The sequence below is a fragment of the Buteo buteo genome, chromosome 8 (assembly GCF_964188355.1).
Source record: "Buteo buteo chromosome 8, bButBut1.hap1.1, whole genome shotgun sequence".
In the NCBI taxonomy this organism is placed as follows: Eukaryota; Metazoa; Chordata; class Aves; order Accipitriformes; family Accipitridae; genus Buteo; species Buteo buteo.
The window spans coordinates 30,927,585-30,953,767 of NC_134178.1; the positions used below are offsets into that span (position 1 = coordinate 30,927,585).

The 26,183-nt window shown below is 44.5% G+C and overlaps 1 protein-coding gene across 1 annotated transcript in view; it reads right to left on the bottom strand.

Annotated features, from left to right (window-relative positions):
* The window catches only part of GJA8 (gap junction protein alpha 8), a 43,997-nt gene that overhangs the window by 11,745 nt on the left and 6,069 nt on the right, over positions 1-26,183 (bottom strand). The window contains exon 2 of the mRNA XM_075033961.1: positions 20,267-20,358. The gene's annotated coding sequence lies outside the window, so the exon portion shown is untranslated. The remainder of the gene's footprint in view (positions 1-20,266; positions 20,359-26,183) is intronic.

The window sequence follows — 26,183 nt, forward strand, 5'->3', positions numbered from 1 at the left end:
GAGCAGATATGACTGAATTGGCTCTGATGGTGGGTTTTAGTTGCCCTGCAATATTTAAGCTCTGAGCCAGACGGCTTTATGAAGTGAGTGACAGTTAGTGACATGGGGAACAATAGGGAGAAAAAAATAGAGAAAGAGAGGCAGAGACACAGAGAGGAGAATCCACTGAACATGAAAAGCAGAGGGGGGAGAGGAACAGGCGACAGGCAGTGAAAAACCTAATACATGCATAAATGGGAGTTTGCACAGTTAAGCAGGGACTAAAGCATCTCTGCAATTCTGCTATGGTTCAGCACAGCTCTGTGTGTGTCCCCACTTGCTAGTCTTTAGGTGTTGTTGTGTGACAGGTGACAAGGGAGTGCCAACATCTCTGATAGCAGCAGAATTAATTGAATTAATTTGTTACCCTACACCCAGCTCTGACAGCCAAGTCGCATTGCTGATTTCCAGCACAGGCGTCACTGAGGCACAGGGTCTGTATTTGGCATCATCAGATAATTTGGACTGCTCTTTAACAACATCTTTTACCTGGAAAAAGAGCAGTATGGGAAAATGAGATCATCAGTCAATATTAATCAAGGCTGAGAAATACCAATTTTACAGCCTCGCCTTTCAGTTTCTTAGTTCTGCTTAGTTTTTCTTCCAAATGCATCTTGCACATGCACATGCATCAAAAATGTCTAAACCAAACTGTTTTGTTAAGGAGCGTAGCTGAATTCCAGAAGCCCAGCAAACAGGAATGTTACCCCAGGCGCACTCACCTACCCCCAGCCATCTGCAAAAATGCTGGAGAGCCCACAGAAGAGAAAAATCACAGGCTCAGTAATGCATCCACAAGTACAACTAACTGCCCTGTGAGTTTTGATTATAAGCCAAAGGATATAACTTTATTCTGAGTTGTTATTTTTGTAGTCTTTCCGTATGAATTGCTCAGAATGTGCTCTTGGTGCTCAGCTCTGAAGAAAAAGAGGATTACTGGAAGCAAGATCTGCTAAGCAATGATACAGACACCAGGCTCATAAAGTGATGAAGCAGCAAGTAGCTCTCCTCTCTCTTTATGCATACTCAACACTGAATTTAATTCCCCAGAATGGCATCAAGAGATACTCCGTCTCTAGAAATGCTGTCGTTTGAATGAGATGATATAATAAGAGGGCCACAAAATTTTGTATCTTCAAAAGATGCCTCTTTTCGGTGTTTCTGGGCATTTGTGCCCATGTAAGTTCAGAGCCTCATTTCAGCAGTTGTCTTCCCAAACAGCTTTTAAGCTGAGTTGCATAGCCCCAAAGGACAAAGCACAACTGGAGAGAGAGATGATGTTTTTCAAACTGGATTTCAGAAGAGCTAAAGGATAAGTGAGAGTTGGAAAAGAATCATATTTTTCAAGAGTGATCAGTTTGGAGACACAAAAGAAAAACATTCTCTATGCATGCAGTTGGAATGAAGGTCATATTCTGAACACCTTAATATATCACTCTCTTAATAGAGAAGTAGTAGAGGTCTATACATGACATTTTTCAGCCTGTGCTACATAGTCTTCCTGGAGAGAGGACACGCAGAGGAGAGGACACAAGTTCCAAGAATGTGAAGTGAGTAAGACAAGGCACAATTTGATCAACAAGAGGAATAAGGACAGTAGGGAAGAGTAAGGAATACTTTTGTTGCTTTGTTTTGCTATATGCTACTGAGATAAACTAGGATTAATACATGAGTGAGTAGTCATCACTGCCATCCTCATCCTTTCTCTAGGAAACAGTAAGAGAGGGAGAACTAAATGATACCACCAGCAGCTAACACCTTTAAAGAGTGCCTGCAAGCTGGTGCATCACAGAAGCCAGATAGTTCAGATGTTAAACTGCCCATCCCTTTTCAGACTGAAACTGTCTTTTTGGAAAACTCAGCTCTGGCTGAATGTGCATATCCTTTTCTGGGCCTTATCTCTCTAATATAATGAGCCAAAACCCAAATCTGGTATGTAACTACATGGCTGTAGTCCATCTCTAAATTACATCCAGCTACTGTCAGAGACATTTCCCATTAACCTTCTATCTGCCATTTGCAAACACTATCCAAATATCAAACACTGTCTGGCAAGTTGCAGAACAGCTTGCAAGATGCAGCTGATGCAGAAATTATATTCAAGCCACTGATCATTTGGTATATGTTACCTTCATCTGAATGATCAGGGTGACTTTCTTTGCTATCACTAGGGTGCCGAGCCTTTAACATGGGGCACACTGACTTTGCTGGACATTTTGGGTTTGGGGAAAACCACACAGTCCCTTCAACTGGATGCCTTTTTAAAAGGCACCACTGAGCTCTGGGACAGATTCTCCAGCTCACTAGGGCCTTCTCTCCCTGAAGAAAATGGCTGCAGAAAATGGCCTAAATGAAGTTGAAGATGGCCAGTGAGGAATTCCTCTTATACTGGGCTACCCAGGGAAGTGGTTGTTTGAGATGGGGATGAAGAGGAGAGGGCAGAGCACAAGAAGAGCAAGAAGGGGACTTGATTCTCTCAGGCATCAGAGTAATGCTGGAAGTCAGGGCTGCCTTTGTAATATAAAAGCAATGGCTGTGAAAGAAAGGAGTAGAGACCATAAAACCAAAGCTCTAGAAGACTGGACCTCACACACAGCATGCTTCGTTCGCCGAGTCTGCAAAAGAACTGCAACACTGACAGTGCCAGACTGGTAATGGTGAACACTTCCAACCTGTGTACCTGGCCCAGCATTTATGCTCTCATTAGGCAACCTGTAGAAGTGCTGAGTACATCCATCTCCAAAAACCAGTGCTAGAAATAGTAGCAGCTAATGAGAGTAACACTGTTACTCAGAATGACTTTTTCTTGCCTTCAGGACTTTTCTTGCCTTCAAAGAAACATAGACATTTCCTGCACTTTTAAAATGTTATTTTCTTTGGAAAGAAGTTTGCTTCATTGCTGACTTCTCATCCTCTAGCTGCTTTGAGGCTGGTGACTGAGCTCCTGTCTCTGGCACCACTGAAACTGTGAAGTCTCCACTGCAACTCAGCCTTTTGCTCAAAGACTACAAGGTCACTTGGGGAATGTGGGATTTTTCATTCCAGATGGATTTCCAACACAGACATGATGTCAGGACAAGGCAGGGCCATGCTATTGAACAGCTCTGTTCATGCATGATAGCAGATTGTGCAATTATATAGTGCACAACCCTGGATAACGATACCTCTCCCTCAAACAAAGTTATCTTCTCCTGATCTGCTTAGCTAGAAAGTGGCACATGCTTCCTGTTCTTCTGCTGAGCACACAAACCTTTTGCTCATGGCTGAAGCTGAACACTAAATATATTCAACCTGCATACAAGAAGGTGGGAGCTTTACCCAACACTCTTGTTTGCTAGACGCTACCCAACTTAGCAGACACATGCTTTCTAATAACATGTGTCTGTCCATCCTAGAGCCAAAGCGATCTATTGGTCTGACCACTAGGACCAGTGTCCCAGATTTCATCTTCTCTCTGCCATCTACTGGTCTCAGAAATCATTTAAATGTAGCTAGCCCTGGGCAAAATCTTTAGGCAGAACTTGCTATGTCCCTACAAGACTGGTGAATGCCACTGTCCACATTTCAAGGGCACAGCTCTGAGATTTTTCCAGGACTCTCTTCAGAGCCCTGCAGGCACTGGGGGATATAAATTGTTGGGGAATATATTTTGCAGGGAAACTGCAAACAAACCATAAAGAAAAGAGAGGAAGGAACATATAAAGCATCAAGAAGGAGGGAAATTGGAGAAGTATGTAAGTAACAGGAAGGTTTGGGCAAGAACAGAGGAGAAAAGGTGAAGGCAGGGTTGGATTGTGCTGAGCCCCAAGTGGAGGATAAATACTTATGGGAAACATGTTTTTAATTTAAGGGATAGAACAAAACTAGACAATGAATAAAGATAAGCAGGGCAAAAGTGGAATGTCTTTCAATATCTATTTAACTTAAACGCAGTTCTTCTCTGACAATTACTGTTAGAAGAGGATCTGGGGAATTACAGGCCAGTCAGCCTAACTGTGATACCTAGAAAGATACTGGAACCAATTATGAAACAATCAATTTATAAGTAGCTGAAAGACAATAAGGTGATAAGAAACAACCAGCAGGGAATTTTGAAGAACAAATCCTGCCAAACGAGGCTAATTTCCCTCTTTGACTAACAGGCCTGGTAGATGAGGAGGAAATGGTAGTTGTAAAATACCTTGACTTTAGTGAGCATTTAGAAAATGTCTGGATTGCAGGCTCCCGGAGCAGCAAACAAAGTCACCGTGCAGAGGCTACACAGGTTGAAGTGCCATAATCAAAGGGCTTCACTTTTCCAGCTGGGAGGATCATATCCCTGAAGTTCTGCCTCCAAGGCTGTTCAGTATTTCCTTGTGTGTTTTGGTCAACAGACTAGAGGAGAAAACCAAAAGGATGACAGCTAGGGTAGAGGGGGCAGCAGTCCTTCCTGAAAGTAGGGGGGCTGGGATGATCAGAATTTGAGAGGAATGTGAGACACTGGAAAGCAGGGCTGCCCTCTGCAGAGGTGACTGTACCAAGATACAATTCGGGAAAGGTGACTGCACAGACACCAAATACGCTGATCCAAACTAGATCGTAACCATTTCAGCAGCAGTGCAGCAAAGAAAGAGCTGGGGTGGGACTGACTATGAGTCTGTTAAGTGAGATTCCCACAGATAAAGACAAATTTCATTCTGAGATTCTTTAAGGGGAGTTTTGTGTATAAGGCAAAGAAAGCAATTATTATGTGCATTTACTCGATACTGCTGAGCTCTCAGCAGGAACAGTGTGTCCGGTTCCAGGCACTACATTTTACAGGAGATGTACATAATTTGGAGAGAGTCCAAAAAAGAACAACAAAATGATAAGACATGCAAAAAAACCATGACATATAAGGAATGGATAAAATAACTGAGTTTGTTTTCTCTAGGAAAAGAACAACAGGAGGGGAGGCATGATAACAGTCTTCCAGCACATAAACATTTGTTATAATGGGTGGAGAGACTAAGCAGTTGTCCTCTACATTCACCAGAAGTTAAAGAAGAAATAATCAGCTTAATTTGCAATAAAAATGATATAGCTAAACATTAGAAAAACACTTTGCAATGGTAAGAATAGCAAAGCACTACACCACACTGCTTGGGGAGGCTCACAGGAGGTTTTTATGAAGAGGTAAACAACCATCTGTTAAGGATGATCTTACCTCATAAGCAGGAAAACACTCTGGGGGGAGAGGGAAGCTTTCTGAGGTCTTTGGCTGTACAGTTTTATGTAGGGCCACAGACCTAGAGAAATCTCAGAGAAGTATTTTCAGTTTGTTTTTGGGTTTTTTTTAAAGTATCTTGCTACCAATGCTGACAACTCAGCCTGGACATCCCAGGTTGTCTACACCACTTGGTGCAATGCTGAACTGGGGAGATACCAGCTCAGGTTTGGGAGCAGGTTGGCTGTGTCAGCAAAGCATTCCACTTGAATTAATTATCTCCTCTGGAGTGGAGCTAATTAGCTGGGGCAACGTGAAGAACAGTGGTTCTATGCTGCTTCCCATGCTGGTGCTAGGTCACCCCAGGCTACCAGAGGTATCTCCACACTGCCCTGCAAGGAGGGCTGTCCTCAGGGAAGCTTCAGGAGAGTCACTGCTTTGTTCTTTAACTTCACCGACGGCTCTGAATGTGGTGCGGATTTAGAGGTGTTTGCTCACCGTAACCGCATTTCAACCAATTTGTTCTTTTACTGTAGTAACTGTAAGATTAAATGCCATAGCTTATTTAGAGTGTTTCATCTGGACATTGAGGCTAAACATGAAAAAGGGTGCGAGCAACCCATGGCACTTCCAGTAAGAACCTCTGTTCTCGCTCAGTTCAGCTCTGACCTTTTCCAGAGGTGCTGATTTTATCTGAGGGCAGGAGGAATAAAACCCACCCACCTTGTCCCAGTACAATTGCCGGAGTACATCAGCAAGGCAGAAACAAGGAGCAGCCTCTGCAAGCGGTCCCTCGGGCTCCTGCAGCCTAAACCACTAGCGGGCGGTGTTCTCTCATTCATGCACCGTACAGCACCGGGGAGACCGAGGGATGCTATGAACGAGAAAAGAGAAGGTACAGTGTGTCTGGTATTACCTTTCTCTTCCCTCATCCTTCCTTTCTTAAACTTCTTCTGCAGATACAAAACCAAGGCAAAGCAAACACAGGCAAGTTGCGGTGATGCAGTAATACTTATCGTGAATACGATTTTTTTTATAGTGCTTTTACAATGGTTAAATAGATGGAGTTAAACTGACGTGAAGATCACTTTTATGTCACTGATTTTACTTATAGAATCAGTGTAAACTTTGTTGACAAAGCACTCTTTTTGCTAATATAATCTGTATTTTCAGTTGACTCTGCATCCCTTTTCCAGCAAATATTTCTCATGTATACCAGCTGACCTGCATGATTCTCCTTTTAATAACAGCATGGTTAATAATAAAAACTGCACTAAACTTACAAAGAATGTGTAAAGCAAAGGAGATGAACTCTCACATGTCAAAGGTAGGTGCTATGGTACCGCAGCAGCAGCACAAACAGGGCTAGGAAAAGAATACTGTTTTATGTTTGTTTTATCAAGACTTTTTATGCAATCTCTTAACATCCTTAGGCACAAGGAGCTGGAGAGAACAAAGCTTCTGAAAGACCCAAACAAGTGGGTATGTCTGGAAATGTCCTGTGTTACCTCACTGTGCATCAGGACTGTTGCCTTCCAGTTTCTGATGTGGGCTCATTCCCCACTCCTTTCTCCTTTCTTCTGGGCTCTTCTAACACCACCAAGGCCTGCCTTGCTGAGTGGTAGGCTCAGGGCTCTCAGGAGCATTGTCACCACCCACTCTCCACCTTTATCTCCCTGCCTTCATTTCCACACCGCAGAATGATGCGGTGGAGGTGTGCTGTGCACACAAGATGTGGAGGCGGCCTGGGAGAGCTCATAAGCAGGACGGGGGAGCGATGGGCATGGCAAAACAGGCCATTATCTGTTCTTCCAGTCCCGGGAGATGTGCATACCTGCCGTGCACTTTGGCTGACCTCAGCTTCCCATTTCCCACAGCAGAGCATGTTCCCAGCCTCTCTGGGGAGGACATCCGTGGGGACGGTTCCTGTTTCCCTGCCCTTTCAGTCATTTGCCTTCCTGAGCCTGATATGATTGTTTCTTTGGGCACAGTGTAAAAGATGCCAGCAAGGAACGGAAGCCTCTCATGCCTCAGAGATTTATTAAGAAGAAAAGGAGGTTATTGAACTTGGAAGCAGTTGAGCCAGTCATTCTCTTTTCCTGATCAAGGAGATAACCCGTCCATAGATAAATCATCCATCCAAAGATCTTCAGCATTCCCTAAGACAACCTGGCCTCAAACTAGTAAACAGCCGGGTGGAAGGAGGCAGGGATTATCTATGTACAGACCTGCCAGAAAACATAGGTGGTAGGACTGAAGGGCTTCCAGTTTGGAGAGACCTGTTGGGGTTTTTTCTTCATTATTTCCAGCAAATTTCAATCCCTTGAAGTCCTGTTACTGCTCAGTTAATATGATATTCTTAACAGCAATATGGTTTAAAGCATTATCAGGATCCTTGTAAGAGAAGCATTAAGACTCTTTGGGGGTCCCCTATCCTGTGTCCTGGCAAAACTTCCAGCAGATACTTCTGTGGCAAGTCCCACCTTGGCATAGCAACTGTTGATTACTCTTCCACATGTCCTGCCCTACGAGGCCCCATTCTTTTCTGACTGATAAACACCATCATAATGAATGCAGCTATTACTACAGATAGTTCCTCCGCAAAATACAGGCATGTATTTTAATGGCCTGTGTCTCTCCAGTCCGTGAAGCTCTGAAGTGAGGACATGAACTCTAATATTTCTGTTGGCCACCCTGCCCGGGCCCAGGGTGCAGCAGGTTTGGTGGGTTTCTAATCCCTCTGCTGCATATCAGCTCCACTGACCAGTGCTGGGTGTATTCAGCTGCAGCCCTTGCTCTTCCTTTCAGAAACATGCCCTCCTTTACAGAAGCATGATACAGAAGCTAAGTCCATTCCAATACATCCTCTTTAGCTGTATACAGTCGTGGCATCCCTTTCCATTTTATATTCATCAAGGCTTTGTCTGCCCAGGAGACTACAGCTGTAACACATTGAAAAAGATGCTGGGATGGTTTGTACAACTGAATGTTAAAATCAATGGCTGTAGCCCTAAGAAAGACTGAGTGGGCAGAAGTGGGGTAAAAAGAAAAGGTTTTACCTGCTCGCTTGTTTGTGATTTTGAATCGTAATTTCCTAGTTAACAATATTCAATATTTGTGACTCAATGTTCTAGTAAATGGATTGATGATTTAGTTCTGCAACAGATAACCAAGCAACACTGGAATATGGGAGCACTGGTTATTCAAGCACTAATCAAAGAAAAAACAAACATAAGTTATTGCTTAGTTTAACACATGCTGATATTGCTGAATCAAAAACAGCCTTGGGGATTTTTAAATGTTCTAAACAGCTTCCTCATTTTGCAAATCTTAAATCCAAAATGAACAAAACCTGTATTTCACCTTATCCAGATGGGTAAAGTGATGGTAGAAATGAGAGGGTGGTAGCAGGTTTACTGATCCCCAGTTAACTGCACTGTTATATGAAAGCAGACCGAGGTCCAGAGTGGTAATGCAAAGCTTTGAAAGACATGATGCTTTAAAAAGTCCTGTTTCCCAGCCCTGAGTATAATTCTGGGCTAAATCAACACAAAGGAAGGATTTACATAAGAAAATATAAATAATCATTGGGAACTGCTTAAAAATTTTTTACTAGGCACCAAAAATACACAAGTCCCCAGTAAAGAAAGAATAGTGTAATTGAAAAAACACAACCAGATTTAAAATGGAAATGCGGGTGGCTTTAAGTAAGTAAAACACATATAACAGTAAGAGAGGAGAAGCTGAATATAAATTAGAAGATAGGACTTATAAAAAAGTGATGATGGAAGTGAAAGAGAAAAAAAGACTGACAAAGCTATTTTTTAAAAAAGTAAATTAAGAACAAAATGAGTCCTAATCATGGTATTGATCTGTTATCAGATGGAAATGTTAGATTATTCAATAATAATGCAGACAAGAAAAATTAAATCAATAAATACTTCTATCCTACTGCTGGGAAAAAAGAAAGTAGATGATGAAGACATTGTTGATGACATGTCTATTATCATCATATCCCAGAGGAATTAAATATCACCTAGTAAAATCAGGCATTTTAAATCAGCAGGACTGGATACCTTGCACGGAAACTTACTTTTTTTTTTTTTTTTTTTTTAATAAGCTGCATAGGATGTCTCTGCACTATTTATGTTGATTTTCTGTACTTCTTGGTGCAATGGGTAAGTCCTGGAGAAGAAGAAAACCCATATTCTGGCATTTTGTAAAGACTATGTAGAAGGGCATATCCCATAACTGTAACTACTCACAGGTAACTACAGCCTGTGGTAGGATCTCAGTCCTGAACTAAATAATGAAGTGGCTAACACAGAACAAAGGGAATAAAAGGAGGGAAATATAACTAGGGGCAATCAACATTGTTTTATAGAAAATTCACCCCACTGAACTGTGTTAATACTTTTCTCTGAGGAAATTGCACATACCACATACCATTGTTAAATATAACAAAGCTGGTACAACATACTTAAGATCCTGGAAGGCAGTTTCTCTTCTATCGCATGGCAATTTGAGTAAAGAACTTGCTTGACAGAAAAATAAGATAGCAGTCGTTAAACAGACTATAAATGACCTATCAGACTGGTCCCAAAATACAATTGAGAACTAGAAGTGATTGTTTTGTTTATAGCGTGTTTGTACCAAGATCCTGGAGGGGTTTTGGCCTCATGATATTTTTAGTCAATAACCTGGAAGTAAACAGCAAACATTTTGCAAATGTCAGTAAGTCCAGGAGAGGGACAAATCATGAAAAAGGGGACTGCTGATCTGGAGCACCCCTGATGGCACAGTGAGCTAGGCAAACACAGAAAGGGTTTGCTTTAGCACAAGGAAGGTCACGTCTTGCACATCCACAAGGAGATCAGCTGTAGCTCTGCTATGGAGAACTTCATCCCAGGAAGCAGTGACTCTGCGGAATACTCTTGAGCTCAGGGTAGCTGAACTGCATACAAGCTCGCAGTGCAACTTGGTGCTTGATAGGGCTACGTGATCCTTGGATGTACACATAGAGGCAAGGCGTGTACATATATCACCTCAGTCCTGCCTGGTTTATTATGCAGTTTTCGTGACAGTCCTCTGCTGTCATAATCTCCCCATTATGTGTTCTCCATAACCCCTAATTCAGCAAATTAGAAAAAGAGTACTTATTTTCTGGTTCAAAAGTCAGCTTGCTTTAATGACTACCTGCCGGCCTGAATGAAGAAGGTAACCCCCAGGACTGTCTTCTCACCTTGTACTGATCATATGAGATCTTAAATCTATACACAGGCTGCTAATATGTAATTTTAAGGGCTTAAATCTGCTCATCTCTAGTCCAGCTCCTAAAAATAGTTTATGATCTGTAGCCCAGAAAGCAGTGTCATGAGTGTGCATGTACAGCATCATCCTGAGGATTCTTGCTCATGCATTTCAAAAGCTAGTCCCATCTATAAGCAATGTCTCATCTCTCAGTCCTGGAAAGATAGCACCTATCTTTGCTATCCATATAAGGGAAGCAGTTTGAAGGACACAGGCAAGACCATGTGAGAAGCAAATGTGAAGCAAGAAGACTAGAATTACTGCAAAGCAGAATGAGAATAGCAAAGAACACTCAGCAGAAAACAAAGCAATAAAGACACTGCCAATCCACATGTGCCAAAGGACAGCTCACAGACAACTTGAACGTAGAGCCTGCCTCCTTCAAGCTTAATACAGATGGTGCCCCACAAAGCACCTAAGTGCATTTGTATCAAAGGGTATCACGCATCAGCACTTGAGCTGCCTATAGCAGACTCATATCTGTCCATCATGAAGGTGCCAGCAACCTCCTGTTTGTTACTGTACTGTTTCAAGTCTATTTATTGGAGTACAAATGCCAATCCTGGCAAGCTGTCAGTGAACCTACAAAGACTTATGAACAACCAGGCACCAATCATGTACCCAGAACAGACCCCCAAAAATACAGAGACTCCTGCAAATTTTCTTGGATGCTATTTGCTGTATACATTGTCATACCTGTCGAAAGCCATATAACTGTCCTAAGAGTAGATTTTAATTCAGCTGGAAATTGACATTTGCATTAACAGGTCTCCCTGATGCCAAAGACTTTAATCACTCATGAATCTCAGGTGTCAAAGGTTGAAACCACTTCATTTCCTGCAAACTAGTCCAGTGCTGTTACACTCTTTGAATGTATTGCCTATCCTGCCAAAGCATGGAAAACCTGGAACTGTCCTAGAAACCATCTGTCCTGGGAAAAGTAAAGGCTGCCAAGGAATTAAGGAAAGGGTATTGATTTCTTCTTTTCAAGAAAGGATGCCTGGGCTTGCCTGGGCAAAAAGGCAAGCAAGGGGCAATAAAAGTCTTATTCATGGAACAATACAACAAAATAAATAATGTAGACTTTCTGCTAGTGCAGGGAAGAGGGCAGGCTCAGGCTGGGACTTCTAGCAGCAGCATTTAATCTAGCTTGTGTCCCTTAGAGAAAAGATAAAACTTCCGTAGACTGCCATGGAGGGAGATCTGTGAAAATGCTAAGTGCTTCTGATGATCCAGGCCCGACTCTCCCTTTTAGGCAAGATATTTAAAGGTGACTGTACATAGACCACACATGCCTGACCCATGGAAACCACTGCCACAGACTGGTTCTGAGCCCCGAAGGACTACGTTTGTCCAAGGACTGCATTTATCCAAGAGTACTCATGGTTTCAGCAGCTATGTATTTGTTACAGAAAGGGGAATGGGCTTCTTGGGAAGGATTTCTATCCGAGCAGTAAAGTCTTCATTCAGCTGGGACTTTTTGAGTCATTAACTCAGCTGTTTTGCACAGCAATAAACCCTAGATAAGGAAACAGCCAAGAGCAGCACAGATTGCCAGAGAGGGGTGGGGTAGAGGAGAGGTCCTGATTCAGTTCCTGACAAAACCCTTCACTTTTACTCCCCACAACTACATACCCACTTCAGTAGCACAGCTCATCCGTGAGCAGAGGCAGTCCTGGTACCACTGGAAACAAACCCAGGGAATAGGGTCATGGCATGTTTCTGGCAAAAGCCATCAAAGCCAAAAGCTATAAGAACTGGGGAAAGTCTCCTGGGGCCTGACTGTGCAGGCACAGCCGTCCTGGCCATGTGCTGGCTTGCAGTGATAACATTGTGTGCTGAGGTTGGCACACAATCCAGGTGCAATCACAAGAGGAAAAGCTTCCCACCCGGCGCAGCCTCAGTGGTCACATCCACAGCTCCTCGCCCGCTTACCGCCCCTTGCCACATTCCACCCAGCTAGCCCTCCTGCGCCGCAGGGGACACACTGCCCTGCCTGGCTTTCTTCCACTGTGTTGGGATAGGGTTGGCTCATAAGCGGCCATTGTGTTTCCCAGAAAGTACTGTTACAGCAAGTATCTACTCACACCAGCTGTGCGCAAAGGCTCAGAGCCCCTGCTGGCCCCTATTAATATTGCCCCAACCTCCACCTGCATCAGTGTTCATCTTTCTAGTGCTGTTCTCTGAAGTTTCTAATGGTACGTTGCACCACTGACTGTTCCACATGCACGCTTTTGGCCTCTGCCAAAGTTTAAGTCTGTGGGGAATAAGTTAAGAAATGAAGCAAAACCCTGGCATCATGGGAATATAGTTTTTCCACAAAAAAATTAAAATGCCCATTGAGGAAGGAGAGGGAAAGAACTCATTCTTGTTTGCCTCAGAAATATAGGAGAATAACTGTTCAAGGTTTAAATTTTGAAATATATTCAAAGCCATAGATGATGGTATGCAAAGGAACGCCTTGGCTTGGCCAGAGGAGAATTAAAGCAACACTGATAAATGACGATTAATACCTCTTATCACTGAGCACCTCAGTGGACACTAATGAAGCCTTATTTGCTTTAGGATATCACTGCAGCATAATCCAATAAAAAAGTGAAGCAAACACTCTGAGTTCAGGTGAGAGGTCTGCATCTAGCTCATGCCCTTTTCTCCCAGTGAAGACGGTGCCTGGTTGCTCCTGCTGAGGACTCTGGCTTCTCCCACCTTGTACAGCCAGACCCATGGGTGCCACCATGGACAGTGGAACAGTGCTCTGGGATGAAGGGCTGGTGACAGGGTGGAGGTGGTGGCAGCTCCTCTTTGAAATGTTAGTGCCCACCTCCACCACCCTTCGTGGTCTTTCAGTGGTGGAGGTGGCTGCCGATGTCATGGAGTGGAAACAGAGTAGATGGTTACATAGGAAACAGGAATGAAGGGGGAGCAATGCTGCTTACTGGAGCAATAGCATGCATCTGAAACTTAAAGAGGAAGAGTGATGTGGTTTGGCTGCTTGCAGGTTGTTTGCACAGGTCAGGGTGAAAAGGAGTAATGCCTTGGGTTGAGAGGAGATGCCTTCTGTTCTTGCCTTGAGGTCCCAACTCTCAACCCCATAGCTGCCAACAGTAAGCCAACCTCCGACTGTAATTCCAGAAAGATCATCTAGACCCACACCTTCAAAAACTTGGGTCAGAAGACTTAGTAGAAATCCTTTCCATCTCAGCAAGGGTCTACTTTCTGACAAGAATCCAGCCACAGTTTAAAAGCCTCCTTGTGGACGATACTTCACAACCCTCAGTGAGTTAATTTTTCTAATGGTTAATTACAGACAATGTTAAAAAAATAGTGCTTTTTCTCATATGACTTCCCCCTGCCCCAGTTTCAAATTCTGGGTTTTGGATCTCATTACACTTCAGTCTGCTAAGTTTGTTCCCCATGTAAGTACATATAGACACTGAAAAAAGTTAGCCTTCAGCTTTCTGTTTTTCCTTTAACTTCTTTCACTGGAAGGCATACTTCCAATTCTTTTACACCCTCAGGCATTGTCCCTGAAACCTCTCCCATCCAGGAACCACCAACAAAAGCGCTAAATAGAGTACATGGGAAGTGACCGTGTTAGTGCTAAATGACACATGCTCAGCCTCTCCTAGAGCTATTAATCTTGAAGTTATTTACCGAAAGCTGCATGAGTTCCCCCAGCTACAGCATCATCCTGGAATTTTGTTGTCAGCCAGTGAGCTGCACCAGCCCCCACTTCTTCCCTGTCACTGCTTCCCGAGACAAACTTGGCAGCTGATAAGCATAGCCTGTATTCCTTATTCTTTGACATGTGACTTACAGCAGCTAATGTTATGCTTGGCCCCATCTTTCTGAGTGATCCAGACTATTGCAGTAATGTATTTTTCTTTTTGCTAGCTTACTGATTTTTGAGTCATTCCTACTGACCAATTACTATTTTGCTGGCTTTCAGATCATTGATAGTAGAGTTCAATAGTATACAGCCACAAATGACTAACTTTACAATGCTTATTCCCCCTTACAATTATACACCTCCATCCATTTGGAGGACCAGCAAGTTTCCTGTGAAGTTCTAATGTCTGCATTGCAACAAACAGCAACAACAAAACTTTTTAAAAGCACTATACCAGCACTATCTATTCCTGGCTCAGTCTACCTTGTGTAATTTGATTTGAAGTGCTTTAAGGTAAAGTTACCATTTGATATGTGTTTCAGTAGGGCCTACCACAAGTGGGCCCCAATTAAGAAACAGTAGTCTTCCTCTCTGGCTGGGACAAAAGCAAGCTTACGCACATGCTTAACTTCATGCTGTGTCAGAGGAGCTAGTCTCAATGCACACTAAAATACAGGCTTTCTGTTTTTGCAGGACTGGGCACCAAGAAGATGCATAGCGTGCAACAGGGAAGGTGAAACAGAAAGTTAGATAGCCAAAGCTTTTCTTTATACTGTTGTAAATACAAACCTTTTCTCACATCTTCTTTTCAGTTGTTAAATACAAAAATATGGGATTGCATTCCCATGTCTGGTTGCCTCAGTGGCGACACAAATTACACAAGTTGCAAATAAGCAAATGTATGGATTCCCTGACTTCCAAGGGATTTTTGAAGATTAACTACTTAACCCCTAATTATACTAACACTGGCTGGCTAATGAATGAGGTGAGGCAACACCGTTGGCTGCTAAGATTCATGATGAAAAAAGGTGGGTTATTCCATCCCAGGGTGGAGAAGGGCTCATGGGTCTGGCATCTTACTGTGCACATTTCCCATCTGGGACAGAGCCCCAGTACCCTGTATCTACAGGAAAGTCTGATCTTTCCCATTTTATTGTAGGATCACTGTACGAGAAGGTATGAAATCCAATGGCTTTGGTCAGTGTAAACAAAGGGTCCAAGTGACACAGATCCTTCCTGGAGAGGCACTTTCCCCCACTGTCATACCTGACTAATGTGAGAACAACCAACGTCCTAGAAGATTTCACTTTAGTTATGAGGGACGCTTTGGTTTCTTCCATCATCCAAGCGGTTTGTGCATCCATGTCAGACCACACACCAGAGAGGAAGCTAGCACACTCCAGGCTGCTCAGGTTTGGTGTTTCTGACTGGGAGCAGAGGTGTGGTTATAGGGTGAAACAGTAGTCATTGCTGTCAGGAAACACCAATGCTTGCAACATGCTACTGGATATTAAATTTCTAGTAACCGTCACTTTAGTCTCTTGACTAGGACCAGGAAATACAGAGCAGTGTCGTACAAGCACTTCCAAGCATCAACACCCTGCATACTCTGCACCCCAAGGTATAGCTGTGGCCTATGGTCACAGACCCATGAAGATTTTTAATGCAAAGAGCCTACATGCCAAGAACAGCTTCAGAGACCCAAGCTGTGGTACCATTGCATTCAAGCTAGCAAGAACGGTGAGGATAAACAGGGCATCCACAACTACTGCATATGGCACTTGCCCTGTGTTCCGCAAAGTAAAATAGCAAATACATTCCTTTGGTCATACCTTCCTTCACATTACTTTTGGGAATACAGATGATCCAGACCTGCTAGAGCCACATCCCCCCCCAGATGAATTCAGGATCATTATCTAGGGCATAAATTCTGTTCTCATTGAATTTGGAGAGAGCAGCAGGACTTGGGGACCCATCATTTGTGTACTTGCCTCCACAGAGGCCCTTAGACTAGCTAGCCAAAAAAAATGCAGTATTTATGGAGTGTATTCAATAGTTGGGACACTTCTCCATTGTACAAAACACTGCCAATACTTCCCCCCCCCCCTTCCCTAATTATTTTCTTCCTCTTTTCATCCTTCTTTCTGTTTTTGACTCCTTCCCTTTTCTGTCTCCCTCTGCTTCAGCTTGACTGGGCTTTCATTTATTCTTTACCCCATGACTCTATCTTCAATACCGTCTTGGATGATCCACACCAGTAGCACTGGGCACTCCTGTCCCCCCTGACTGATGGGCTTCATCCCCCTCACAAAAGCATATCCCAGTAGTATTAGGCCTGTATGGAAAAGCAGACATCTTCTGATTACTGTTAGATCCTTATTGCTTCATATAGGAAGAGCCTGTTTATAGCTTGGAGCCTGCAAAGACTTCTGGAATTTGAAATGCTTTCTCCTTCCATTTTGAGGGCAAGCAGCTGAAGAGACCAGGAATCCTGCCTCCCCTCACAAATATCTTGGCTTTCCAGATACTGACCTTACCTTTAGATCCCACAGCTCAGCAAATGTGCTATCATATATCCCAATGTTTATCCAGCCTATGCAATCTGATAGGCCACCTATATTGAATGGGGTGATTAACGTCTAAGAATGGATGGGAGGTGACTTTCCACCCAGCCATGATATATTTTTGGAAGGGCAAGGCAAAGTCAGAAGGGCTTACTAAACTCTTTGATCATTTAAGCTTCTGGTTACCAAATAACCACCAGCATCCTTTCTATAAACCCATTTATTCTTAGCCACATGAATCCCCATCCCCATTTCTGCAACATTAGCATCTACTCCTAAGCTACATCTTTCCTCCCAGCTACACCATCATCCCTCAGCAGTTCCAGTAACCCATTCCCCAAGCGCCCTCCTCTTCCTGACTGAAGACACATCATGCATCTTGCTTGCTGCACCTTTCTCTCACCCTCCATAGCATTACAATCACTTGACAGGAGAAACCAGTAGGCCACGGTTTGAAAACTGCTAGTTCTAAGCCCCCCACAAAACAACAGTAAGAAAGTCTACTTAATTCATGCATTTCTCATAGCTTCTCTCATTCCCCTATTAGTTATTACATTCACATCTGCTGTGACTAACTAGCGTCATTTTTAGCAAAGCACAGCAGGAACTAGAGAAATCTAAGTCTGGTAGAAATACAATACCAGAAGCACTCCCCTACTTTCATTACCTCCATGTCCTGCTTTTTATTTTCTCTATTCCCTTTTTCTTCTCCTCCTTTCTCTTTTGCTGGCATGGTTAACTATTACACTAGGTCTGCAGCAAACGTGAGCTGGTTAGTGCTGAGTGCAGGAGCAGCTCAGCTAGTAGTTCACATCCCCTTACTGCTGCACACTGGACAAAGAGTGGAGGTGGCTGGCGCTGGGTGCCTCAGAAGAGCACCAGCAAATACCAGCAACCTTAAGGGACGCCACATAGGATGTCCATGGGAAAACACTGACCAAGGGCATGGCTTCAGGAGGACATGGATATCTCACACCTATCTGTAGAGGGGGTATCCACCTCAAAACAGGACTCACCACCTTGCTGTCTTCCCCAGTCTAAGTACACAATGCAAGGGTTTTTTTGTCAAAAAGCACTCCAGAAAAAAAAAAAAAAAACATAGTAAGCCAGGCTGGTGGCGACATGGCCCAGTAAGCCAATAATTAGGACATTTTACTAGAATGTAGGAAAAAAAAAGAAAGTCAAGTTCAACACTTCCTCCATTTTGCCTCAAGTGTTTTGAGCAAGTGGCTCTGCCCATCAGGCTGGAGCACATTCTAGGATGAAATTCATTCAAATCTGATAAGGAAGGTCCTTAAAATTTCAAAGAACAATAACCAACCAGATGGCTAGATAAACTGTGAATGTAAGTCTTGGTCTTACATGGGCAGATTACCAGAGGGACATAAAGGAAGCACAGTCCCACTTTTTCCCACCATGACAGCTTAGCCTAACATTACATACACTTCATTTCATATGCTCTGCTGATCCACTGAGCAAACTTTAACATCATAGCTGCCTCCATCTCTACAAATAGTGGATTTCAGAGGTGAGGAGGCTAGGTGCTGTTTCCCATCCTCCAAGAAGGAAGTTAAATCTGGTCATTTACCACCTGGTCTCAGACACTGGCCACAACACTTACCTTCTCCACCAGCCCTTCATTGTGCACCAATTGATCTGGTATGCCTTCTGGGAAAACCTGTACGAGATCAGGCCCTGACAGAGAGATAGGCAGAGGGACAGCTTGCTTATGGATCCCAGTGGACCGAAGCAAGAACTAGATACCAAGTTCCTCAGGCTGTTACCAAATGCAGACTATGGGGACACTACTGGCAGATACCACAGACTTCCAGGGTGAGGTGGCATCAGCGGTGTAGGGAATCTAAGTAGGGGTCTCAAGAGCTAACAGTGGGTGCCAGGTGGCACACCGGTACAAAAATACCTTAAAAATATCCAGCTGCCTAACTCCTAGGTGGGCAGATAATCAGTATTCATTTCAAGAGGAATCAGGTATTTACTGTCTTCAAGGTGTTTCACTCCTGATTGCGCCTAGTATGAACAGGGTCAAGGGAAAAAAATCAAAACATTGAAGTGCAGAAAAAGAAATTTTGAAGGCTTGGAAAGAGGCATAAAGTGAGCAAACGATGCAGAAAGAGTCAGTAAGTGGTTAAACACCACTCAGGAAGATGGCAAGTGTGAGGGGATAGCAGACAACCATATACAGAGTCTACAGGTAGAGGCTGAAACCTGATGGAGAAGCCACAGAAGGAATATGAAGCTGAGGAACAACAAGGGTAAGGCAGCAGGACCTGGGAGGCAGGAGGCTGCGGACTGCAAGCAGCACTGCAGTAACTGAGGACAAATGAGCTCGTCACTTAGACAGTGGAGGCAAAAAGTCAGGGTTTAGAGGAAAAACTGGTGAGATTTGACAGGTCCATATGCAAGACAGCTTGGATACAGTAAAATGTGCAGTAAAGTGGATGTCACTGTCGGGGAGAACAGCGGAAGTGCTGGGGGTGATGAAGAGAGGTGGTGTTGGGAAAAGGCCTGGGTTTCCCACACATAGAGTTCCAGATGTTGGTAGGGGATGATGGAAGACTGGAGAAATGGGGAGACGCTGAAACAAAGAGATGGTAGTACAAGATGTTGGACAGAAACAAGAGAAAGAGAGCAAAGGGGGAGAACAGTTCAAAAGCACAGGAAAGATCAAAGCTGGTGGGAAAAAATAAGAGACTCCTAAAAGTGGCTGGGGCAGCACTAGATGTTCCTGTGAGAACAACTTTGGGATTATGATATTGAAAATAAACTTCAAGGTATCCAAGCAAGAACTGGAGAGGAAGAACTTGGCAAAGATAATGTGCATACAGGGAATGTGGAAGGAGTTTGTTCCATTCTGCAAGTTTGCAGCATGTGGAAGTGATTACAGGGACGATTACAAGAATAGTGCTATATAAGAGATACAGGATAATAACATTCAATGAATAACATAGTAGGGAGTAGAGCTGTAGCCCAAGAAGAAAAAAATGTGCTGAGAGCTGCATAAACCTATTTTCTGAATAAGATGGAAAAGTAAAACAGCAAGTCAAACTGAAACTTTTCATTGATTTCACTGGAAGTTTCTGTTGTTAATGATAATTCCTTACTCTAAAGCAGCCCCTTGTTTCACCTTTCATCAGTTAAAATAGTTGGATCTGTGAAGCGGAAATCAAATTTTCAGCCATGAAAAAAGTGAAGGACTTTGGCCCCAAGTTCTTTGATAAAATCTTCAGAAGTTTTTCTCCAGCAAGGAATTTTAGCATCATGACTTTTCTCTCCAATTCAGGAAGAAGGACACTGTGTCTAGGATCCTTTCTTTTTTTTTTTTTTTAAAAAAAAGCATTCTTAAACATCCAAATTTCTCACTCAGAAGGAAAATTCTTTTTTTCCAGCCAGTTCCATGACAGGTTTCGTTGTTCTCCTTCAGTGGCAAGATACTGTAAAAGAGTTTGGCACCAGTTATAGGTTCCAAAAATGACATACCTGCTCAGTAGTTGTGTATCATTTTATATTCAGGGGTCCTTAGTTCAAACCCATAAAGAGGACTCTGAAATGTATCACTGCAAGTTGCTTGCCTGTAAAAAAAAAAAAATTTAAAATAGCTTAAAAAACTGCTATGAGCCTACAGGTAGCAGTTATGGGTTGAAAAATGATACCTTCTTTTAGCGATAATTAAGATTTGTACAAGAACTACTTAGGCACTTAATAACCCAAGAGAGAGAAATAAGTTATTTCTGGGAAAAAAAGAAAAACAAAAAACCCTGTACATTCCTTCCCATTATCATAACTCTGTTGTTTATAGCTCTGGGTACTAACATACTGCAGTCACTTCAGAGAGCTTGCGTTTCCAACTCCACTAGGTACTGAAAAGTAACAGCTATCCCAGCTTCTGCAAACCCCACTCTAACACAAAATTCATGTGCTGCTGTGTCAGTCATATTGGCACACCCGGTGCTCCGTAAACCTAGGAGATTATTCCACCCTCGCCTTGTCTCAGGTTAGGGCCATTTCTTTGTTACCTTGCTCTGGACCAGAGTCCCATGCTGGTTGCTGGCTGCAGGCGGTTCAGCCTCCCATGCTCTGCAACGTTTTCTGCAGAGCTGCTCAGGAGATTACACCGGCAATGGCATTTTATCAGTGCTGCTATGAGGTGAGCGCAGACACGATAAGGAAGTGTTAAAAGTCAACGAGGTGCCATTGACAAGGATTGAAGCTGGGCTCGCGCTTCCCCACCGATCATGTGTGCGCTGATGCTGTGCAGTCCAGTCGCCTTCTCACCAGCTGCTGCTTTGGCAGGCGGCACCTTTCACCCTCTCTTTTCAGTACACAGCCTCCTGTCTAGCCACCCAGCTCGTCTCTGCTGGAAGCTGTCGCAGCATCAGGCCTGCAGGGAACAAATCTTTCCTTATTAAATCCCCACAGGTTCCCTAGTGAGCATTAAAAAGATTTTTCATTGCTCAAACATGCTGATGGAGGGGTAGTCTGGTTGCTTCAGGTCCTCCCCACCATTCCTTCCCAGAGAGGAAAGCTCTGCTCTCTGAAATGACTGCTTTCCCAGGCAAGCATTCGCACATGCTGCCTGGAGCAGAGCAGAGCCCCCAGCAGCATGGCTGGCATGCGCCCCACAGAGATTAGCCGCCCGCACAGGCAAGCCCCAAGGCTTGGGAAACCTGCTGTGACTAACAGCTTGATTAGGACCTAAGTCTTTTTCCACCAAGTTTTCAGGGGCAGGTGAAGAAGTTCATGAGAAATTTATTTCTTTTGCGCAGCCACAGTCCCTGAGCTGGAACTGTACAAGCAGCCAGCAAGCTGTAGGCTTAGCCACATCACAGGGCAATACACACTGTTAGAGCCAAAACATCCTGGCTCCGTCCTTGCCATGGTGACCATTAACTCCACATAGCAACAGCAAAGATAGCCTAAGTGGCCACAGACTGATCAGTGTTTCAAGACAACCTGAAGCTCAGGAATCTCTTCTGCAACCTACGTAACAAGGATCCACACATGTACTAAGGACACCAAGGATGCTCCCACTGCCTGTGCTACCATAGCTGAGGTCCACTGGTTCAAGCAGCCCTACTCTGGGGAAGCAATCAAATCACCAGAGCACCACTAACAGGCTCTGACACACAGCAAACCCCCATAACCATTGCAATGAGCTAAAGGACTCCATTATACTCCCATGGGGCAGGTGTGGTTGTCACAACTGCCCCCTTTCCCAGCTGGTGCCAATGAAGTCCTTACCAGCAGCCTCAGCACAGGAGCCCAGGTCTGAAATAAATTCTCATTTCACCTCCAGAGAGGCCCTGCCTGCACGAGGTTGAGATGCACCAGGAATTTAAACAGGCAAGCTGCATCTTGCCAGTCCTCTGGCACCCTGAATTTACATTCAGAGAGAGAAGAGAGAGATGCTTCTTCTTGGTGTGTGCTTGCTGGAAAATACCTTCTGAGACATCCATGCTTTCTGTTTCCTAGTCGTCATAAAGATGCCAGGGGCAAGAAGATTCTCTCTCTACTCCTTCAAATTCAATACGAAACCACATTCCACTGATGCAAGCAGTAGGCGTTACAGACAGAGCCCCCTGCTCGCTCCCAGGGGAGCTGGCACGTAGGGTTTAGTGCTGAGAGCATGGTGTTGGGGCCAGGCCAGCCCTCACCGCGCCATACCATGCTTACATTGGCAAGCACTGCTTCCCGTATTGTGCAAAACAGATCTGAGGCTCCCAGGAGACTTAAGGACCCAGTAATATCGTTAAAAGGAGGATGTTTCTTTCCCAGCAGAAACAGATTTCCAGTACAGGAATTCCATTTAAGGCCACTTAGCTGTGGATGTTGCCCTGTATATATTTGCACAGGGGAAAAGGCTGTGACAGTATCTGAAATGTGTATCACTGTAGGGATATCTGAAAGCAACAGTCACAGGCTATGTGCAGTAAAGGCCCCACTCAAATACCTAGTAGATGCTATTTCAGCTTAATCTGAAATGGTTTCTCCATTGCCTGTAATTTCTATTTCTCCCTCCACCCCCACCCCTCAGGACAAAGGCTTTGTCCAAAGACAGGATTGTGCCTCTGCCAAGTACCACATTGGGAAACTCAGGGGTTTGTCCTGCTTTGGATTCTTCTCCTTTACATTATTTTTCAAACACAACCCTGCCCCCAGCCAGAGAAAAAAATGCAATCCCTGAACCAAAAGGTGCCAGAGAACAATTGGCAGGAGGGGCCCACAGAGGTGGGCAGGTATACGTGAGGAAGGACAGGTGGATATCACGGGGGCCTTCATGCCAACACCTCCTACAAGCGAGGGGAGCGTGGGCAGCTGCCACGTTCCCCCGGTGCCCTCTCCACGGGGACACAAAGGCTGGGCACTCCGTCCTCCCTGTCTCTGGACAGGAGCAGGCCTACGGGAGGGAGTGGAGCATCCCTCCCACTGCGATCCTGCCACCGACTGGTGTTCCTCCCTTGCCTGATGGTGCCCGTGACAGGAGCCTTTGCCACACACACGAAATTCCTCCCTCCCTTTGCTGCTAGAAACACAGAGTTTTTCCAGGACTTCAGCATTTTTGGAAAGGAAAAGAAAATACAGATCTGAGGGGGAAAAAAAAAATTGAATTTTGAGAACAGTTTCCTTTGCCCAACATCCTCTGGTACAGTGGGCCCTGCTGCTGGGCTGGGTGTGTCCCCCCGGGTTTACAGGCCTCAGCAGCGCTCACATGGTGTCCCCCCGCTCAGGGAGCCACGTTTGGCAGACCACAGCACCCACTGCCCTGGGGCATGGCTGTCCTCAAGCTGGCTCCTGACGGGCACCCTCGGGTCCTGATTCCTCTGTGCCACCAGTCCTCAAGCATTTTGTTGAGGGACCTACCAAGCTCCTCATGGATGGTCGTTCAATGTCTGCTCCCAGCCCCCAGCAAGTGCGGCAAGTTTGCCGGTCTGGCAGGCTTCCCCCGAGCATTTTCACAAGCAGTCACCTTACCTTCTTTGAGCTTCAGGGAGTTCAGTTCGGGGTGAAGGGCAGGTCAGCTCTTATCTCATACCTACACATGCAGATGTAACCCTTACCAGTTCCCTTTCCAGCTCTGAGAGTTCCTGCCTGGCGGCACAGTGAAGACCACGCTTTCCCCGTCTGCTGAGGCCTTTTAGCAGGAGACAAGCAGTGCCAAAGAGCCACAAAGATTTCCTAGGGACCCCCCAGCCTTGAGGAAAGTCCTGGGGGCATCTCTGACCCTTCTCCTCTGCAGCCTTTGATGCAGGGCTCATGGCTAGGGGAAGGAGCAGAGCCACAGCCCTCCCTGGTCCGGGCTGGTGAGAGCAGCCCTGGGGTGATGCTCAGGGATGACAGGAGCTGAATGAAACCCACACACAGGACTCTGCAGGCCCTGTGAGATTCAGAGATTACAGAAAGCCACCCTGGCCCCCTCCTCATTCCAGAAAATGTTTTTAGTGCAGCTGAGGTGGATTCAAGAGCTTGAGCTACAGGATTTTGCAGTGTGTTTAAGTAAATACTGCTTTTGTCAATTTCCAAATGTCTGTTTGCACACAGACTGTCCTAGCATCCTGCCAAGGGCTCCAAACATTCAGCTATGGAGAGATTTTCTGGGAACCTGTGCCTGCATCCTTGCCTTGCCTTGCCTTCTGACCATTTTAAGACTAATCACATAAATATGAGCCCACATGGAAATTTAGGTGTGAAAGATTGCGTTCTCCAAAGCCTTGCAGATGTATGTGACTTAGGAACCCCTGCTCAGACCACCGCTACCTTGTCCTAACCACAGAAGATCACACTCAGCTCAAAGTCCAAACTAGCAAATTGTATCTAACCTGGTTTCAGGACAATCCCTCAGTGCTGGAGGCTACCACAGGACAAAGACACCAAAAATGGGTGAGGGTGGGTGGGAAGGGAACAGTGGAGCAGGCAGACGCAGTCGGTCCCGTGTGTTTTCTTTTCTTAAAGATAAAAATTTACCCCAGTCAAATGAAAAATCAGGAACAATGCAGGAATTTTAAAAAGGCCCAAGCTGCCACCTGACTCAGCGTCTAGGCAGGATATCAATTAGCGAGGCTATTCTTTATTCCTCTGCTATTGTTTAAGACTGGCCTCCCTCATGACAGCAACAGGCGTGGGAACACAGCAGCTTTGGTGTTAAAAAGCGCTTTTATCACTAGGCTGAGTAGAGGGGTCTCTGTGAACCAGAGATGGTGTATCTGATAGTCAGGAAAATGCATTCAAACCAAAAGCCTTATGCCGAGATCTCTAAGGACCTGCTAACAACTCTGAAGAACAACACAATGCAGCACATTCCCAGTCCAGCATTTCTTGAGTTGTATTCAGGCTCTGGTGAGTTCAGACAGGTGCAGAAAGAAAATATCTCTGCCTGCTAAAAATTCTTGGATTTTTCCTTTGCCCCCAATAGCTGCTATGATGGCTGCTCCTATAGACATACCCACCCTGGTTTTAAACAAGTCAGACTGGATTGTGTAAACAGTGTGGCACAGGACAGAGAATAGGCTCGCCACCCGTGTCCTTATCCTTCCTCTTGAGCAGGTTTTGCTGGCCAGGTTGGGCTCCAGCCTGCAATAGCTACCACAATAATGTCAGTAGGCGAGGGCATCTCCTCCTTATTCAACAGAACCAAACAACTGTAGGGTGGCATGCATCGTTGCAACTCAAATTATCCAGGTGCCTGCAGCCTACCAACAAGCCAACACAAGTCCCTACCAAATGAACTGTCACAGTTATACAGATTCCTGGTAGCTCCAGGCAGGAAAAAAGCAAAATCTTTGGTTTCCTGGTAATTCTTGATGCATTAAAAAACAACACATTTCAGTACTTGAACACATCTGATTTGGCTTAATAGGGGGCAAACAGTGACTACCAACCAGGCTTTCAGCCAGCCAGAATATTTCTGGCTCCCTTCAGGGCTGTACAGCTGGCTCCTGATTTTATATTCGCTGTAGGTTTGTTCATTTGCAACAGAATCTCACGTGTAACCACCATATATATATATATATATATATATATACGGAGCTCTTTGTTTTCACCTACCCTTAAGATAAAATAAAAAAATGAAACTCCTTCAGGCACTGACTGGACAAACATCAACATATTAATTCACTTCAAAGACACCCCAAATGAAAGCGCGCAGTGCACTGGAGAGTGGATCTCCAGACATAGGGCATGCTCTCTGTAGACACTAGATATTTATTCCAGCATCTAGAAACACTCTGCAATATTATTTCACGTGTCTCGCTGTGTGAGAATATGCAGTTTAGTAATAGTGTGACTTTTTTGCAGGCTTACATGTTTCAGTTTCATTCTTTCCGTGCATTTTCCACCTTCCCAAAGTTTAAAAGCAGTTTAACATCCTTGTCAGCAACATGGACAGTGGGACTAAGTGCAC